Here is a 16,763-nt window from a genome sequence, read left to right as displayed (position 1 = left end):
ATGTTACCTACTAAGGCTATGTACTTACAATAATTTCATTAAAAATATTTGTAAATTTAAATAAATAGACATTAATTGAATATTCTTTTAATATTATCAACAACATAATATAATCATAATTTTACATTCAACAAACTCACCGCATACAAAAATAAATTTTTACGTTGATATTTACAAGTACTTTGCTTCTCGGCCTTTTGGCTATAATCAAATTGTGATATTTACAAGTAAATAGTTGTAAATTTATAATATTTCAGCATACATTTCATTCGTAAAATTATATAACGGTATAGTGAACATTACTCTTAATAAACCGAAATAAATAAAAGCGGAGTTTATAAAAGTTTTCATTGTGTTGATGAAAAACCTTTTAGCGTCGAGATTCTTTTACTTCTCAACAACCAACCAACGATATCAGCTGTCTCATTATTTTTAACGAGCGAAACGTATCGTTTTGCTCAAAAATATATTGTTTTATTTATGGTGTGAGGTGTGGGTTAGCGGTTAAAGCTTCCTGCTTCAATTAAAGGGTTGAGGGACAAAACGAGCAAGCAAATAGATAAATTTTAATTGAATTTTATAGTAAACATGGCACCATTGTTCTAATAATTTAAGAAATGTTGTGATGAAGCATGTCGTAAAATCAAATAATTTAACATCTGTTGGATTAATCATTTGCTCTTTTTTTTAATTAATTATTAAGGCTCATTAGCAGCTGTACATCAATTTAATTGCATTAAAACAAAACACAAAAAAATATAGAACATGATGAACAACCAAAAAAAGCTTGGTTGAATATGGCCAAATCCTCAAATGAAGAGATGTATTAGGTATGAACTACAAATTGTGATATATGAATACAATAATTTGTTTAATAAGTTGTGATATAATCATGTGTTTGATTTTTTCTTAAGTACGTAGTTTCTTTTTCACTGCTTTTTTTGGCCCATTTTGGCCCAACGCTTATTTTTTGTTGATAATCTTTCCTTATTTTTACCCGACTACGGCAAAGCAAAAGGAGGGTTATGATTTTGACAGGCTATGTATTTATATGTACAGTGTACACACTACATCGACCTACAATACTTGAACCATGCGATGTTGTGACCGTGTTTTATTTGATAAATACTTGCTCTCAGCCGTGTCAATATTGCCCTGGGGTCGTATTTAATTCCGTTCGCAACACAGTTTACACATATGACGTCTCAAGGGCTATATTGTCTTCAGAAATATTAAGATTTCCTCACAAAATGTCAGTCTTACGCTTGAGGCTGCTGTTAAGAAAGTTTATGCTTAAATCTAGAAGATTACTATGTTTTTGTGAAATGTATTATGGAATTTATTTAATTTAAAAAAAAATATTTCTATTAAAGTATGGGATCTTTTGAGTATGATATTTTAAAACATCAAAAATCAAAGATTTTATATAATATTAGTGGTCCGCCCCAGCTTCGCCCGTGGTACTAATTACATGTTTAAACTATCCTATATCTCAAGTTGGATCGAACTGCACATGGTGTGCGAATTTTATTATAATCGATAGAGGACAAACATTGTGACACGAGATTTATATATATTAAGAGTTATAGCCGTTTCACAACTTACGGATATTTTCTGTTTAAGTTATCTGTCAGTTACAATGACATATTATACAGTTTGAATTTTACGTCAAAAAGTATCAGATAGGCTATCATACACGCATACACGTTATCATCTACGTGTGTGATCGGCCCTCAACCTTTTATCATGATGAATTCGTAACACGCATGATTAATTACCCAATTTTGTGATTACGATTTTCGCTCAGCATATTCAACGAATTTAAAAAATAATTGGACTCGCAAAAGTATAACAAAAAATATGCACAATAAAATATAACATAACTAGATTTCCACCCGTGGCTTCGCCCGCGTTTTCAAATAAAAGTTCCCGTTCCTGTGAGATTTCCGGGATAAAAAGTAGTCTATGTCTTATTCTGGGTCTTCAGCTATCTACATGCCAAATTTCATTGTAATCGGTTCAGTAATATTTGCGTGAAAGAGTAACAAACATCCATACAACCATCCTCACAAACTTTTGCATTTATAATACATATTTGCAGAATTAGAATATACACACTCAGGAACCAAATTAATGGCAGACGTAGATTGAAACGTTCGTTTAAATAAATAATTAAGCTTGCATTAAGCTTTTAATATTGAAAATGCTTTAAAAGCTCAATCCGTTTTAAAGATAGTAGTTTCCATTTTCTCTACGCGATAAATAAAAGGTTTTAGTACTTTGAAAACATGAACACGTATCGAGTTGTTTGAGCAAGGCTGGTATAAAAATGCAAAGCTGGCTAAGCTCTGTTCGTGGAATACTGATTGTGGCTACTACGTGATGCGCTTGGATTATCGGATTACGATTTGTTAACGCGAATTGTAATCAATGTTTTAATAGCAACGCAATGTTTTGTACATTTTATTTAATTTATTATGGAAAAGATGTGCCCGCGGTTTTACACGTATTGCTCCGCTCCTGTAGGTCTTAGCGTGATGATATATAGTTTATAACCTTCCTCGATAACGGGCTATGTTATACAGATTTTTTTTAATACGTCACACGTAGTTCCTTATATTATCGCATTCAATCAAACAAAGAAACAAACTCTTCAGCTGTATCAAAATCGATGTTTATATGACAAAAAAAAAATATTGTAACCCATATTGGACATAATTTATATAAATTATAATTCTAACTTTAAATGAACAATTTTCAGAAGGCGGCCTTATTCCTTGTACAATGTACATACTTACGTAATGCTATAATAATTTTTACTATGAACCTAGTAATTCATTTCAAACAAGCTGCTTACAAATATCGTAGAACTTGCGTAGACTTCGTAGAATTTCGTAGCACCAATTATGTTAAGTCTACGAGTAGATCTACGGTAATGCGTACATTACGTAGTTCTCGAAATTTGGGATTTCATTAAAGTACTTCGCTAGTAAATAGTTAGAGTTCTATTTATTTGATATTTTTATAACTTGTTTTTAAAGAAAAACGTTACATTTTGAAACTGGTAAGAAAAAATGTTCAAAACTGTTTCTCTCTCTGTGCTAAATACGGTTTTAAAAGATTTTCTGTATTAATTTACGAGTAAAATAGATCTTTATAAATAAAGATATGAACGAATTACACACTTATTTCAAAAGAAGCTTATTCTTTCAAATTCAAATTCAAATTATTTATTGTGAGTCTTTTTTCACATAATGATAAAATTCTTATATTGGTACTAGTCTTGCATAATTTATCTCATGCAATATGTTTTTGATCCTCAGCCACAATAAAATATTCACTACAAAGAATACAGTGACTCATGAATATATTATGATTGGAGAAGAAATAAATAATATTCGAGCTATCACTATGTGAGTGTTTGATTTCGGATAGAAAACGGATAAGGCAAAATATTAAATAATATCAAATCCGCAAAGCAATGTTATGTAGGTTTTATAGTGGAATTCAAAAATGGTTGAAGGTAAATGCAAGTTATTTTTTTATTCGTGTTATTTATATGTATATGCCCACGCCCCACAGTTTTGTCCGCGGTTAAAACCGCGGGGCGCAGTTTTTCATATACGATTGGGAAACATTTATTATTGAATTCGGGGTTTTTGTCCCTGTGGCCTGCCGAGATATTGTAGCTGCAATATTTTTATATATTAAGTATGTCATTTTTTTAGTCTTTGTTAGTCTTTTTAGTGATCAAATTCAGAACATATCAGTTCTATGCTCACACATAACCAATTATCAATCAGATGTACCTCTATTTAATAGTAAATGTATAAATCCTTATATATTACATCCTTATATATAAAACAAATCACAAATCACAAACGCAAATCCCTCCAGATTTACGAAATACATCCATATAATATTCGTATAATAAAAACAAACGATTGGATTACCCGCCTCGTTATTTTACAAATGGGATGAACTAAATTGTAATTTACTTCGTGTAAAGCCTCTCAAAGTCAACGGACTTAAGCTACGGGGTTTGAATGGAATAAATTAACAAAAGTCCTGATTAAAATACATTATAATTCTTCGTTCTTGTAATCAATACAATTCTTACTTGAATTATTTACTTTCTACGAACGTCAAAGAGTGGTTTATTTTACTTAAATTGGCGGTGAAATTAAATAAATACGCAAAATAAAAGGTACCACAATTGAATGTGAAAGAGGGTTTAAATTACTTGTGGCATGGTATATTAAAGTGTATCTTTATGACAAATATAAACTTAATTTAAAGGTTTAATAATATTACTTTGAACAATCTCTCTTTAAAATTTGTTGCACTATTCATAAATCACCAGTTAAAGTTCATTTGTTACAATTAATTTTTACGATTCCATATTAGTAAGAGTTTAAAAAATAATAATATTTAATGCGAAAAAAGATTGGTGAACAAATGTTGATTTTGACAAAATGAAACTAAACGTATTTTTCATACGAAAAATGTACATATTATAGCCATATTTTATACGAGATAAAAAAATATTTGCCTTCAAAATTAAATCTCGGGCTGAAAATATGTTACGTAAATATAAATTTAGGGTACATTTGTTTATTCATATTTCAGATTCACTCCAATCTCCCGTGTCCAAGTTCAAAGGGGTTAAAGTAGTGAAATTTTAGTAATGTAGATTGTAGACGACTAAATCCTTTGAAACTGTGAAACAGAATATCACTTTGTACAATCAGAGTAGGACAATCTGGTATACGTGTAAAAAGGTGTCGTAAAAAGTGTAGAACACATGAAAATGAAAAAGAAAATATAATTTAACTAGCGGTCCGCCCCGGCTTCGCCCGTGGTACCTACATGTTTAAACTATCCTATCTCTCAAGTTGGATCGAACTACACATGGTGTGCGAATTTGATTATAATCGGTTAAGTGGTTTAGGAGTCCATTGAGGACAAACATTGTGACACGAGATTTATATATATTAAGATTAAGTAGAAAGGAAAATTTGTTTTAAAGTATCTACATGTATATGTAGTTGTACTTGCGCGGCGGTATGATGACCTTGCGGTATGAGGATTTGTTTTATTACGTATGTAAAGTAATCAGTCCCATATACTGATTAATATTATTAATTATTGTTTTAACTTTATGTCACTCTCCTTTTGCATATAATTTCTTATATTGTTTAAGGAATGTATGCTACGCACTTTGTGAAGAATTTCTAACAATTATAATATGGCTTATATTGATATTTCACATAATAAAACAAATCATTTCCAATCAAATACAGTAACTTCTTGATTGATAAAACTTTCGTAGACACCAACCGTCCTTGGAAGAATACGTGATTCGTTATTGCGATTGAATATTGATGTTTCTTTTCAGAAAACAATGGATGTTCCGTATTTTTTATTTTATTTAACATCAATCACAGATATTTAATACTTCAATTTGTGTGTACTACGATTCTTGTAAAGTGCTCTCTACAGCGTAATAAATAATATAATGAATACATCGTTGAAAAGCGGTAAAATATTAGATACCGTTTAAAAATATTGAATAATAAAAACATCGTTCACGTGGTGGCATTTAACTCTGTGTCTTTTTCACTAGCATTCATCGCAAACGTTAAATCTCTTTATTCTTAAAAAAGTAAACACAAAATATTATACACTAGCTTTCCGCCCGCGGCTTCGCCCGCGTTTTCAGAGAAAAACCCGTTCCCGTAGGATTTCCGGGATAAAACCTATCCTATGTCCTTTCTCGGGTATCAAAATATCTCCATACCAAATTTCATGAAAATTGGTTCAGTAGTTTAGGCGTGATTAAGTAACAGACAGACAGACAGAGTTACTTTCGCATTTATAATATTAGTATGGACTAGCTGCTCCGCGCGGTTTCACCCCCGTGGCTCCAGTCCTGTTGGTCATATCGTGAAGATATATAGCCTATAACCTTCCTCGATAAATGGGCTTTCTAACACCGAAAGAATTTTTCAAATCGGACCAGTAGTTCCCGAGATTAGCGCGTTCAAACAAACAAACTCTTCAGCTTTATAATATTAGTATAGATATAGATACATTCATCGTTCATTGTAATCAAAATACAAGGCGTAGTCATAAAAACCGCTTAATAAGCTGAACAGGGAGAAACTAAGTGATTTACGGAATACGTAGGCGTCGACGCATTCTGTGAATATAAATGAGGGTGATTTTTACGTAGAATATTAGTATGTTTGCACAGCACGGAATATTTTGAAGCATTTGATGTTTGAATTGTGGGAAATGGTAATTTGAGTAGCTTATTTTTGTTGTTTTTGAAGTGAAACTTCTTTATCGGGGTTGGAAATAAATTTAGTGTAACATTTTTTCGTTACGCACGACAGTTTTCCGTTACGCGCCATCTTTTTCTTATCCCTACCACGCGTGATTCAACGTATTTCTGTAAAGTTGCATATAGTAAATTATTTTTTGAAAAATAAGGTCATAAAGAAGTTTCGTTTATTACGTGTGTACACTAGTACACGCACACATTTTTTTTATATAGATTTCGATAATGCTCAGAGGCCAGAATAACGTGGGAGAATCGATTTGTAATATTAGCAATATGTATGAGAGACACTACACTGCATTCTCTTTATTGTATTTGACCTAGTACAAAATTGTTTTAGACGTCATGGTTGGTGTAAATTGTTAGTATATTATATTATGATGATGATGATGACAGGATACATTGTTTTTAGTAAGTAAGTTAGGTTTTAATGTATCGTTTATCCCGACGACTCGAACATATTTTAGTGCGATCCCTAACTTATAAATTATTAAATATGTTATATCAAAAACGATAAATTCAAATTTAAATCTGAACTAGCTAAGCGTAATGTACCTATATAATCATTTATCCCGTTAACCCGAGATTAAAGGTAAAATTTAAATGCATTGCGTGTTCCTAACGCGTATTTACGCGTAAGTTATAGGCCCTTTCATGTTGTTTTCGCACCTTCGATACCATTCTAAGGGTACAGGATTTATGAGGTTTTGGGTTCCTTTAGGGTTATATCTTATTTACAGGAGATTTTATGTATAGGTTTATATTTGGCAAATTCCTGGATTAAGGTATTTCTTTTAGTACTTATCTGTAAGTATGGTTGTAAAGTTTTGGGTAAACAATGTGGGTCGAACAATAGTGATCTACAAGTAGTGCTAAATACATATATAAATTTAGAAAATATTGATATAATAAATATAGTTGGAATATGAATCCATACTTCTAAATTGTAAAACATTGTGTCTCATGTAGTCTACTGTGCCGCTAAAAGAGCTATTTCGGCTGATTTCTTAAATATAAAAGAAAATTTAATAAAAACATTAATTGCACTCTGTAATAGGCAATGGCATCTATCTACAATTTTTTAAAGGCAGGCTGTATCTAACTGGTACAAAAGTTTATTTTTAATCGTAGGAGAAATCGCTGCGTAGCTATTATAAAACCACCATTTTTTTAATAGTCTTCTTAGGTTAAGTTGTAACATCTCGGAACAATAAGGAATAAATAAATAAAGATCTCAACATTCATAAACCTTCCAAATTCTGATGATATTGCTAACCTATTTTATTTCCGAAAGCTATCAATTTATATTCCATTATATGAGTACCCTTTTGCATTACTCCGATACGAGGTTTGGAAAATTTTCAATATTATAAACATATTCTGTTTGCTTCACCTTTGCATTTTATGTAACAATATTTGTTCAAATGTAAGAGCATTGGTTCCATCAAAATATGAAATATTATTTATCTCAAAAGCGCTGCTTGTGAATTACCTATTTATTTTATTGAAATATTTTATATCTGAATTGAGATTATTTTGGAATAAAAATCTTATTACTTAATTCAGGATATAACCTTAACCATAGCGTATTTTTTATGTCATGAAAATGATAGTGAGTGAATACACTTTCATGCCGAAATCACCGTAATTTATAAATTTTTCCAATTATAATCTGTCTCTGCAGCCTAGTGTATTCAACGAATGCCCTCTGAAATATATTCACAGTTATTCATTACTTTCATTAATAAAAACAGAAATTTCAGTAGAATAAATAAAAGATTGTTTATAGATTAAACATTACAGAGGTCACCACCCACGCTCTGTTAGAATACTTTTATCTTTCTCTAGCGAAAGCCAACAATCCTGAAATCAAAGTAACCGAGTTTTGTGATCAGAATTTTAATTACAAGTGTAGCATGTGTGTTCTCTTTAGTCTTTGCTCTAACTTTCCGTTTGAACTGGAAAAAGTTGCTATGACATGCTCAGAATAGTGATTTAGTATTTTTTCTCTACCTTCTGGAGCTGAAATGGCATTAGAAAAACTAAAATAAATAGTCTTTAAAGAAGTTTGTAGGTACTAAACGGTGTAATTATTTTAAAAAATCGTTTAAGAATTTTAGTATCGCACAATTTTTAAGTACCAACATCAGCCTACCACCAGGCTAACCACCAGATCACTTCCCCGCTCTAACATAAAAATAAATCCAGTATAAATTTCCAACCTCCTATATAGATTTGTTTATAACTTCGATTTGAGTAGGTATCGTAATTGTAGACATGACAAAGCCTATAGGATTAACAATAATCGTGCTAATCGGTATTTCAGGATTATTATAATCCAAACTATGTTGAATTAGGTTACAGTTAAGTTTACTTGTTGTACCAGTCCTTTATCATAAAAAAACAACATGATGAGAAAATAATCTGTTATCTGATAACAGATTATTTTCATTCGAATACGGGCTAGTCTCAACGATATCTTTTTGGTCCTTCGAGACGGATTTAGCCTATAATTCGTTGTCTCGTCTCAATTTATAATTGTAATAACATCGATTTATCCAATATTCATAAGCTGGGTAATATAATCTTACCTTGTTGCCATGACGTCTTAAAGCAGCTAACATGCTAATTCCCGTGTAGAAAAGTGATGGCGCTAGAGGACCTATATAGTTCTGTCTTTTGCCCACACTGGAATTAACACTGCTTTATGACGTCATTTCAATACAAAACATCTAATGTACCTACGTGTTCAAGCAATTAATAAATGAATTTGATACAGGGGGTAGCTCGGGAGCCTTTAGTTAATGTCTTTTGGAAATGGAGATACTTCATGAATCTCGTTGTCCCTCCTAGCACTCTACAGTCAATATCTAATAGAGTAACTAAGTATAGCCCCTGGGAGTCAGCCAATTTATGTCACTTACCTTGCTGCTGGCTAACAACGTAATTTCCCAGAGGTTAGCCGATAAATTGGAGTCTTTGATAGCAGAAATACATTATTAAAGGATCATTTACTTCAGCTACATCACGCGTAACGTCGGGTTTTTGACGTACCAATATCTCTTAGGTATTCTTATAATGGTGTAAATTTGTCATACCCATCATATAAATCCATAGAAATTCTTATATTTACATTCAGATTTTATGTTTTATGGGACATAGATTGTTAAATTAAATTCCAAACCTAAGTAAATTCGCTTTGTTTGCTAAATCGAGTGTTATAAAAGTTATCAAAATGTGTCGAACAATACTGAAGATTTTTATTTATTCGTTGTATTTGTCAACTATATAAAGTTTAAGGGCCGGCGCCCACTGCCGGCACGGCACGGCATGGCACGGCAGAGCATCCCGCGGCGTGCAATGGCATCCCGCGGCGTGCAGTGGCATCCCGCGGCATTCAGTGGCATGCCGTGGCATCCTGCTAAGCGCCCAGCCACTCTGGCATCCATCAGTTTTGCTCCGCGCTAATGCTGCATAAGTTTCAACCTTATTTCAACTAGCTAGTAATCATAATTCCTCAACCCCTAAGTGACGCATACGCCTCGCGGGATGCAATGGCGCGCCGCGGCATTCCTTGGAATGAAACAGCAAGACACGTCATGCCGCCGCATCCTGCGGCGTGCCGCGTCATGCTGCAGCATCCTGCGATACGTCGCGGCATCGTGGCATCGAAATAAAGTAACTTGAATTCTAAACTGATTGAAATAAGATTCAAAATAACTTCATTAGTAATAAAATCCTCTGCCCTGCCATGCCACGCCGTGCCGGCAGTGGGCGCCGGCCCTTAAGAGGAAACAGAGTAATAAATAGTGTCATTGTCAAGTACCTACAGATATCTTTTGAAATCGCTGAACCAAGCTTGTAGTCGATTTAAACCTACTGCTATAAAAAAAAATTCTTTCACTGACATTTTATTATTCCTTCAATAAAACCGAAGAGAAGCAAGAGTGTATATAATAAAATTAGGTAAACTTCCCAAAATCTCGAGACTGATAAACAGATTTTCGTCGTAAAACACGAATACCTGTGAATATTTTATCATCTCTCGAAAGAATAATCAATGCTTTAGAGGTGTTTCGCTTTTTATTGCTTTTGTTGGAGTTTCCAAGACGTATAAAGCACGGTTTTTAGTACAATCTTCTTAATTTAGTACAATAGAATGATCTGCTGAGATACTCTTCTCTTATTCGTTGCAAGTTCATTTTAAGATAAAAAAGTCTAATAGAGATATCAAAATATAATACAAACATTTCGTCGTATCAATGGGACGTCCAATGCAAAGGGCTCTCTCAAAGATTTCCACAGTGACTAAGAATAAAGAATATATAATACTAACTAGCGGTCCGCCCCGGCTTCGCCCGTGGTACATATGAAAAATAGATGTTGGCCGATTCTCAGACTTACCCGATATGCACAGAAAATTTCATGAGAATTGGTCCACCCGTTTCGGAGGAGTATGTAGACTAACATTGTGACACGAGAATTTTATATATAAGAAGAAAGATATGTATTTAGGTATGTTATTAATTAATGTGTTAATTTCACTTCTCTCTGTCTCTCCTTTTAAATGTAAGTGCCTTAATTATCTATTCCCTAATGATATTATGTTAAACACTCCCTCTCATTTTCTTAAAAAGCAACCTCATTATGAAAATCTTTAAACAGCCTAGCATAGATACATATAATATTACACGACTAATTCGTATTGTCATATCGTATTCCCAAAAGACATACGAAATATAACCTTATCATATTACCAGGTAACCTTTATGTTATAGTTCACACAACACCTACGACTAAAACTAGTTTTATTCCAGGAAAGTTCAGCAGAGCTTTGACGTAGTAATACTGTTTGAAACTTATAATTCTCTGTAAGTAGCTCCTGCTTATTCTGTTCACATACGTAATATGCTTCTTACATAAGTCAATACTTGTTATAATTAACTATATTCGCGAAATTCTGTTTCGTTCTTCAATTAACTGACTGAAACTAAGCTTTCTAAGATAAATTTGACTTATATCTCGCTAGCTTTTCGCCCGCAGCTACGCTCGCGTCGTCGAAGGAAAACCCGAATAGTTTCCATTCCTGTGAGATTTTAGGCATAAAAACTACCCTATATTTAATTCAAGTTACCCTCTGTGTGTGCCAAATGTCATGAAAATCGGTAAAGCGGCTCTTGCGTGAAGGAGTATCAAACAAACATACATATAAACTTTCGCATTTACAATATGAGTAGGATTGGTGATTTTATGAATAGTATATTTGTATTAATTCCCATTGGATTTATTTATTTCTATGTGCTTTTAAACTTTAAAGTTATCTCGTCACCTTTTTCGGTATTAAAACTGGATAAGAAACAACGAAAACAAATAGCACGTCTTCATCCATAATTATTAGTAGAAAATATATCCTCTCTCCTCTTCTCTTCTCTATATTTATCAACTCTATCTCTCTTTCGCTTACTTCCTTCTCTCACGTCATGTATGCAGATGATCTCCAGATCTACACAATGTCCACGTTCGAAAATTTACCGTCTGCCATAGCAACAACAAATAACCCTTATTCAAACGCGAGCCTGTGGAGGAGTTAACAAAAAAGTAATATACGTTCCTGGGTAATTTTGGGTCGTAGATTTCAAAAATACACACAAAAAAGGGGTTAGTGGGGGGGAAGTACCCTTTTTTCGGTGGGAAGTATATATCCCGTCATCTGTTCCCTATTGTAAAAAGTTTGGAAAGGTGGGAACTATAGCTCCCAGTGTCCACTCCAGACATCAATATTTTAAAACACTAGTTAGTTGCCCTGACTCTACTTGTGAATTTAATGTTATCGTAAAAAATTATAAAGTTCAAGTTTTTTAATAAAGGAGGTGCAAGTACTCATCAATGCAAGTTTCTTTTACTGAGGGAAGAATTCGGGAATTGAAAAATGAATGACTTCAACATAAAAATGGCATTTTTCTAAAACAAAATAAAAACAATAGGTAAATACTAATGTATTGAGTTAAGATTTCTAATTATCTGATCAGGAAATAACGAATAACAATAAATAAGTAGCTTATACCAACTAAAAAAGATTTTTTAGACACACAGATTTTATATATAGAATTTCCGAATGTCGTGTGCAGTGACGAACACTGGGATGATATCTTCCCACTTAAAGACTTAATTTCAATCGACTCTACCAAGGTATATACGAAAGATTCTGGGCATATTTTTACGTTTCACGCAACCGTAATATAGTCTAGTTTACATAGCTAGAACTCAAATCTACTTATCTAATTTTTTTTGAGCACTACACCAAAAACTAAAAAATAACGGTCGTTTTCGGCTGCAAAATCACGTCACCTAACTTTGACGTGTGTTTACCATGACATGTAATAATTCTCTGAAAAGTGTTTCGATGAAAAAAGTTCTCTGAAATGTTAAGATTGCGTAGATAAATATTACACTGCATTAGGTTTAAGCATATAAAAATAAAACACGATTTACTTCAATCTGAGACGTGGGAAGTATAGCTCCCAGCGTTTTAATAAGGGATAACGACCTGTCCTTGATCATAAATTGGAGTAGATCTCATGGCTTGGTAGTAAACCCTACTAAGACCAAAACTATTCTTATCGGCAGCTCTTCATTCATATCAAGGGTAGGCTGGTCTAGTTTACCCCCTATCACTGTGGACGGTACCATAATCCCATTCAGTGATAGCATTAAAAGCTTAGGCGTCACCATTGACCGAACACTATCTTGGCAACCGCAAATAAATGAGCTCAACAAGAAAATCTTTGCCTCATCGCATTCACTCATGAGAATTCGCAACTTCTTGCCCATCTCAACCAGAACTTCTCTTGCACAATCCCTCCTCCTTCCCATCCTCGATTATGCCGATGTCTGTTATCCCGACCTGACCGAAATCCAGTTGGACAAACTTGAGCGTCTCCAAAATGTTTGCATACGCTTCATTTTTGGCTTGCGCAAGTATGACCACGTCTCGCAATACAGGACAAAGCTCAAGTGGCTACCAATACGTCAGCGTCGAAATACCCACCTTCTCCAACTCCTATACCGTGTCCTGTTTAATCCTAAAACTCCTGGCTACCTAAAGGAAAAATTCCAATTTCGAGAGAGCACCGACTTTAATCTGCGCTGCTCTGAAAATTTACTTTTAAAAATTCCACCTCACAAGACCAAATTTTACCATAACTCGTTTCATGTGCAAGCTATAAGCTTGTGGAATGCTCTTCCAATAAGCATAAGACGCGCTCAATCACTCAACATATTTACAAAACTCATATTTGACCATTTCTTTAAGCAGCTATAATATTTGACATATATTTAGATATATATATATATATATATATATATAGATATATATATATATATATTTATTTATTTATTTACTTATGTATATATATTTATATATTTGCATGTATGTAAGTATGTGTATTATAGTCTATATTTTCGTATTAATATATGTATATAATATAATGTATTAATATCTGTATTTATACCTGTATAAATATATTTTTTTATTTTTATTTTTAGTCTGTTTTCTTTTTAATTGTATTTAATTAAAACCCCACCTATCTCATTCGATTTCTTAAAACTAATCCTATCCAAAGGTTGCCTGGCAGAGATCGCTTGAAAGCGATAAGGCCGCCTATTTAACATGTTGTATCTGTCTTATATGTTTTTTTTTCTTTTCTTTTCTTTTCTTCTGTATGTGTGTGTTAAATAAAGAATTTTGTATTGTATTGTATTGTATATATCGAAGAAATCTCTGCATATAAATTGTTATAAAAACCCTTTGATGTGGTAAAATATAGAATGTTCAAGCGAATCCCCTGGCCGTTATTGAATAAACCAAAATAGGTCAACCGAAGATATGTAAATTTCGTGCATTTGGACAAATAAACATACAGTTGAAACGAGGAAGCAAATTGCCAATTATATCGGTTCGTTCAGCCATGCTCATATTGACGTCGATTTTAACGAACTGCGCTCAAATTATAAAGTTTTGGACATGACCTCACTCATTGTAGCTATTTTATTTAAACAAAAGTTTGCCCCGGTTCCACCGGGTTGTAATTTTTTTTGTTATTTCAAAATTTTATCACTTACCTACTATCCTAATCATAGTAGAGACGAATCCATTTACCATAAATGATTAAATAAAATCCATTCCGTAGTGGTATGATTAGATATAGAATAGGATATTATTTTCTTACTAATCCACGATCGTTTTTTTATGTGCACTAAATTATAGAGCCATTTTAAGCTTATATATACAGCAAAAACACATATAAGTAAACATATTTAATAGGCATATGGTAGAAACAATTATCGTATCGTATTTTGTGTATATATAGCTAGGTATATTTATTTATCTTCCACCAACAATTATACATCAGAATAACAGATAAGATTTAAAACTACTTGATTTAGCTTTTTCGACAACGTCACACTTATAAATTAAGTAACATGTATCACCTTATAATTCAAACGTCGTTTTAATATAATGTATAGCATGGATTAGGTATTTAGTTAACTAGGTACATACTACGGGAATACCTGATACGAGCTAACGCGAATATAATATCCTTTAGATTAACTAAGTGTTCTATAGGGATCTAGACTTCAGCCTTCGTAAGCTGATTGAGGATTAATAGCTAGCGTTGAAATTCTAATCATAAAGTAGTATTTTAATTATATGAGGCAGTGTGATTAACTTATTAGAAATAATAATTAATGTAGTTAATTATAAGTATTCTAATAAAAAGTATAAAATTTTTTTTTTTTTTTTTTATGTTATGGGGAGGCAAACGAGCGGACGCACTGCCTGGTGGTAAGCAGGTTGCGTCGCCCATAGACCACAACAGAGGTTATGGTTGTTGCCTACCAGGATTAAGGGATTTGGAAGGAATTAGGGAGAAAGGGGCGAGGATGGGAGGGATTAAGGATAGGGGAGGAGAGGATGGGTAGGGGATAGGAAGGGATGTGGGCCCTCGGACCCCTCACTCACCGTACGGAACGCGACAGTAAACTGTCACTATGGCGCCGATATTCTGTGAGGGTGTGGTACCTTCCCCGGTGCGAGCGTGGCCCAGTTCGTGCCGAAGCATGCTCGACTCCCACTCTAAAAAAGAAGAGTCTAAGAGTATAAAATTATTGTATTGTGTATTATTGTATAAGTATACAAAGTTTGAATTAAAATCTTTCCGTTTAAAGTAGGTAGCTAGCTACTATTTATTATTCTGTGAAGTTGGTAAAAATCGAGGTTAAAGGAGTCGGTTGCATACAAACATGTCATTCACATACAAACATACAGGTGAAGCTAAGAAAAGCGTGTTAAAAAGGTACATAAGACGTTTCTATATACATTTACAGTTGGTGATGAAGATTAAAATTTTCAAATATGACACTGAAAAATCTATGCTATTATAAATGTTCTCTCAGGAATTGGTAATGAGTACCTACATTTAGAAATATTAATGAACTACTAAAAGTATATGAAAGTTTAAATTAAAACACACAGTTTTGGTAAAGTATAACCTTAAAGTTTTTACCTCTAACCTGAATACTATCATAAACAGCAGATTAAACACAGTTAGGTTAATACCGGGTAAATGTTTAAATTTTTAGCTATTAACGTAATTATAGAGTGAAGTGTGTTGTTATTGTTTTAATTATTTTTGTTCTGTTTTCAAGTTAAACTCAAGTATTTCAAGCAACTGTTTTTCTTCGTTTATTTATTTGTTATATTTTATGTGCCATCTAAAAATATAATATTATCGCTTCATCATTTAAATTTATCATCAACTTTTCTGAAATTGTCTAATAAATAACAAAATTTGAACAGCATGTTTTAAGAAATAAAAAATTCAAAGTGATTTATATTTATGTGTATTTTATGCCCACGCAACAGAAATGTTAGACGTGGATTATGTTTGAACCTTACTGTTTCTATTTAATTGAAAAACGCCTACCTTAAGCTCCCACAGATTCCGCCCTACATCTACATATCGCAGTAGCTATTTTAAAAACTCATTTATGAAGGTTAGGTTTTACTGAAATAAGTAATAGGTACTAAAGTTTACTTATTAAGTATAGAGACACAACTAGAGTATGCTTTAAAGAATTTGCGTTTTACTATAGTAATGGAGTGTGTTATCGATCAATTCTATAACTATTAATAGATTTGATTTTAATAATTTCTTTATAATACACTAGGTTTCCGCCCGCGGCTTCGCCCGCGCAGTCAAAAAAAACCCCCGCATAGTTGCCGTTCCCGTGGGATTTCCGGGATTGCGTCAATTTCCCGGGATAAAAAGTAGCCTATGTCCTTTCTCGGGTATCAAAATATCTCTATACCAAATTTCATGAAAATTGGTTCAGTAGTTTAGGCGTGATTGAGTAACAG

The 16,763-nt window shown here is 33.0% G+C and overlaps 1 protein-coding gene across 1 annotated transcript in view; it reads left to right on the top strand.

Annotated features, from left to right (window-relative positions):
- Positions 1-16,763, top strand: part of LOC149899835 (IDLSRF-like peptide) — a 56,793-nt gene that overhangs the window by 28,675 nt on the left and 11,355 nt on the right. The gene's annotated exons all lie outside the window — the stretch shown is intronic.

This window comes from Colias eurytheme, chromosome 20, assembly GCF_061535395.1.
Source record: "Colias eurytheme isolate Ceu_HAF_F1 chromosome 20, ilColEury1 Martin Lab GWU primary, whole genome shotgun sequence".
Lineage (NCBI taxonomy): Eukaryota > Metazoa > Arthropoda > Insecta > Lepidoptera > Pieridae > Colias > Colias eurytheme.
The sequence above is the reverse complement of the archived record's forward strand: the minus strand, read 5'-3'. Positions and strand labels throughout refer to the sequence as shown.